This window comes from Arachis stenosperma, chromosome 2 (assembly GCF_014773155.1).
Source record: "Arachis stenosperma cultivar V10309 chromosome 2, arast.V10309.gnm1.PFL2, whole genome shotgun sequence".
Taxonomy (NCBI): domain Eukaryota; kingdom Viridiplantae; phylum Streptophyta; class Magnoliopsida; order Fabales; family Fabaceae; genus Arachis; species Arachis stenosperma.
The window spans coordinates 57,056,948-57,061,510 of NC_080378.1; the positions used below are offsets into that span (position 1 = coordinate 57,056,948).

Here is a 4,563-nt window from a genome sequence, read left to right on the forward strand (position 1 = left end):
GCAAGTTCCATGGACTTCCATTGGAAGATCCTCATCAGTTCTTAGCTGAATTCTTGCAAATCTGTGACACTGTCAAGACTAATGGGGTAGACCCTGAAGTCTACAAACTCATGCTATTCCCTTTTGTTGTAAGAGACAGAGCTAGAATATGGTTGGATTCTCAACCTAAAGAAAGCCTGGACTCTTGGGAAAAGCTAGTCAATGCCTTCTTGGCACAATTCTTTCCACCTCAAAAATTGAGGAAGCTTAGAGTGGAAGTCCAAACCTTCAGACAGAAGGATGGAGAATCCCTCTATGAAGCTTGGGAAAGATACAAACAATTAATCAGAAAATGTCCTTCTGACATGCTTTTTGAATGGAGCATCATAGGTATTTTCTATGATGGTCTCTCTGAACTGTCCAAGATGTCTTTGGATAGCTCTGCTGGAGGATCTCTTCATTTGAAGAAGACGCCTACAGAAGCTCAAGAGCTAATTGAAATGGTTGCAAATAACCAATTCATGTACACTTCTGAAAGGAATCCTGTGAACAATGGGACTAATCAGAAGAAAGGAGTTCTTGAGATTGATGCTCTGAATGCCATTTTGGCTCAGAACAAAATATTGGCTCAACAAGTCAATTTGATTTCTCAAAGTCTGTCTGGAATGCAAAATGCACCAAGCAGTACTAAGGATGCTTCATCTGAGGAAGAAGCCTATGATCCTGAGAACCCTTCAATGGAAGAGGTGAATTACCTAGGAGAACCCTATGGAAACACCTACAATTCTTCATGGAGAAATCACCCAAATTTCTCATGGAAGGATCAACAGAGACCTCAACAAGGTTTCAACAACAATAATGGTGGAAGAAATAGGTTTAGCAATGGCAAGCCTTTTCCATCATCTTCTCAGCAACAGACAGAGAGTTCTAAGCAGAATACCTCTGACTTAGCAACCATGGTCTCTGATCTAATCAAAACCACTCAAAGTTTCATGACTGAAACAAGGTCCTCCATTAGGAATTTGGAGGCACAAGTGGGTCAGCTGAGCAAGAAAATCATTGAACTCCCTCCTAGTACTCTCCCAAGCAATACTGAAGAAAATCCAAAAGGAGAGTGCAAAGCCATTAACATGGCCGAATTCTGGGAGGAAGGAGAGGCAGTGAACGCCACTGAGGAAGGCCTCACTGGACGTCCACTGGCCTCCAATAAGTTCCCCAATGAGGAACCATGGGAATCAGAGGCTCAAAATGAGACCATAGAGATTCCAGTGGAATTACTGCTGCCATTCATGAGCTCTGATGAGTATTCTTCCTCTGAAGAGGATGAGTATGTCACTGAAGAGCAAGTTGCTAAATACCTTGGAGCAATCATGAAGCTAAATGACAAGTTATTTGGAAATGAGACTTGGGAGGATGAACCCCCTTTGCTCACCAAAGAACTGGATGACTTGTCTAGGCAGAAATTACCTCAAAAGAGACAAGATCCTGGGAAGTTTTCAATACCTTGTACCATAGGCACCATGACCTTCAAGAAGGCTCTGTGTGACTTAGGGTCAAGTGTAAACCTCATGCCCCTCTCTGTAATGGAGAAGCTAGGGATCTTTGAGGTGCAAGCTGCAAAAATCTCACTAGAGATGGCAGACAACTCAAGAAAACAAGCCTATGGACTTGTAGAGGATGTTCTGGTTAAAGTTGAGGACCATTACATCCCTACTGATTTCATAGTCCTAGAGACTGGGAAATGCATGGATGAATCCATCATCCTTGGCAGACCCTTCCTAGCCACTGCAAAGGCTGTGATTGATGTTGATAGAGGAGAGTTGATCATTCAAGTGAATGAAGAATCCTTGGTGTTTAAGACTCAAGGATATCCCTCTGTCATCATGGAGAGGAAGCATGAAGAGCTTCTCTCAAATCAGAGTCAAACAGAGCCCCCACAGTCAAACTCTAAGTTTGGTGTTGGGAGGCCACAACCAAACTCTAAGTTTGGTGTTGAACCCCCACATTCAAACTCTAAGTTTGGTGTTGGGAGGTTCCCACATTGCTCTGATCATTTGTGAGGCTCATTGAGAGCCATCTGTCAAGCTACTGACATTAAAGAAGCGCTTGTTGGGAGGCAACCCAATGTTTTATAATTAACCATTTCCTTTTGTTAGTTTATCTTTTTTGTAGGTTGATGATCATAAGAAGACACAAAATCAATGAAAAAAGCAAAAACAGAATGAAAAACAGGAAAAAAAAATAGCACACCCTGGAGGAAGATGTTGCTGGCGTTTAAACGCCAGTAAGGTTAGCTGTTGGGCGTTTAACGCCCAGTCTGGCACCATTCTGGGCGTTTAACGCCAGAAAGGGGCACCAGACTGGCGTTAAACGCCAGAAAAGGGCAAGAACCTGGCGTTAAACGCCAGGAATGGGCACCAGCCCGGCGTTTAACGCCAGAAATGGCACAAAACGTGATTTTGTTAGCCATTTGGTGCAGGGATGACTTTTCCTTGACACCACAGGATCTGTGGACCCCACAGGATCCCCACCTACCCTACCACTCTATCTCTCTTCTTCTCCAATCACCTCAACTCCTCTTCCCCAAAAACCCCTCACCTATCAAATCCCCTCTTTCTCTTCACCACTCACATCCATCCTTCATAAAACCTCACCTACCCCTCCATTCAAATTCAAACCCCTTTCCCACCCAAACCCACCCTCAAATGGGCGAACCACCCTCTCCCTCTCTCCTATATAAACCCTACTTCACTCCTTCATTTTCACACACCTTAAACATCATCTCTCTCCCCTTTGGCCGAATACAAAGCCATTCCCTTTCTCCTCATTTCTTCTTCTTCTACTCTCTTCTTTCTTCTTTTGCTCGAGGACGAGCAAACATTTTAAGTTTGGTGTGGTAAAAGCATTGCTTTTTGTTTTTCCATAACCATTTATGGCATCCAAGGCCGGAGAAACCTCTAAAAAGAGGAAAGGGAAGGCAAAAGCTTCCACCTCCGAGTCATGGGAGATGGATAGATTCATCTCAAGGGTGCATCAAGACCACTTCTATGAAGTTGTGGCCTTGAAGAAGGTGATCCCCGAGGTCCCCTTTTCACTCAAAAAAGGGTGAATATCCGGAGATCCGACATGAGATCCGAAGAAGAGGTTGGGAAGTTCTTACCAACCCCATTCAACAAGTCAGAATCTTGATGGTTCAAGAGTTCTATGCCAATGCATGGATCACCAAGAACCATGATCAAAGTATGAACCCAAATCCAAAGAATTATCTTACTATGGTTCGGGGGAAATACTTGGATTTTAGTCCGGAAAGTGTAAGGTTGGCATTCAATTTGCCCATGATGCAAGGAGATGAACATCCTTACACTAGAAGGGTCAACTTTGATCAAAGGTTGGACCAAGTCCTCACAGTCATATGTGAAGAGGGCGCACAATGGAAGAGAGATTCAAGAGGCAAGCCGGTTCAATTGAGAAGGCAAGACCTCAAACCCATGGCTAGAGGATGGTTGGAGTTCATTCAACGCTCAATCATTCCCACTAGCAACCGGTCCGAAGTTACTCTAGACCAGGCCATCATGATTCATAGCATCATGATTGGAGAAGAAGTGGAAGTTCATGAGGTTATAGCCCAAGAACTCTATAAGGTGGCGGACAAGTCCTCTACCCTAGCAAGGTTAGCCTTTCCTCATCTCATTTGTCACCTCTGTTATTTAGTGGGAGTTGACATAGAGGGAGACATCTCTATTGATGAGGATAAGCCCATCACTAAGAAAAGGATGGAGCACACAAGAGACCCCTCTCATCATGAGATCCCTGAGATGCCCCAAGGGATGCACTTTCCTCCACAAAACTATTGGGAGCAACTGAACACCTCCCTAGGAGAATTGAGTTCCAACATGGGACAACTAAGGGTGGAGCATCAAGAACACTCCATCATCCTTCATGAAATTAGAGAAGATCAAAGAATCATGAGGGAGGAGCAACAAAGACAAGGAAGAGATATTGAGGAGCTCAAGCACTCCATAGGATCTTCAAGAGGAAGAAAGAGCCGCCATCACTAAGGTGGACCCGTTCTTTGATTTCCTTGTTCTTTATTCTTCTGTTTTTCGAATTTTATGCTTATGTTTATCCATGTTTGTGTCTTGTGATCATTAGTGTCTTAGTGTCTATGCCTTAAAGTTATGAATGTTCTATGAATCCATCACCTTTCTTGAATAAAAACGTGCTTAATTGAAAAGGAAAGAATTGCATGAATTTTGAATTTTATAACAGTTTAATTATTTAGATGTGGTGGCAATACTTTTGTTCTCTGAATGTATGCTTAAACAGTGCATATGTATCTTGAATTTGTGGTTCATGAAGGTTGGCTCTTGAAAGAATGATGAAAAAGGAGACATGTTACTGAGGATCTGAAAAATCATTAAAAATGATTCTTGAAGCAAGAAAAAGCAGTGAATACAAAAAAAATCGAAAAAAAAAAGAAAGAAAAGAAGAAAGAAAAAGAAAGAATAAAGTTGTGATCCAAGGCAAAAAGAGTGTGCTTAAGAACCCTGGACACCTCTAATTGGGGACTTTAGCAAAGCTGAG

At 42.7% G+C, this 4,563-nt stretch overlaps 1 non-coding gene across 1 annotated transcript; it reads right to left on the bottom strand.

Moving 5' to 3' along the window:
- Window positions 1-242: 242 nt before the first annotated feature.
- Window positions 243-350, bottom strand: LOC130964767 (small nucleolar RNA R71). Its single transcript, XR_009080841.1, has one exon. It is a non-coding gene; the product is annotated as a small nucleolar RNA R71 (small nucleolar RNA).
- Window positions 351-4,563: the final 4,213 nt, after the last annotated feature.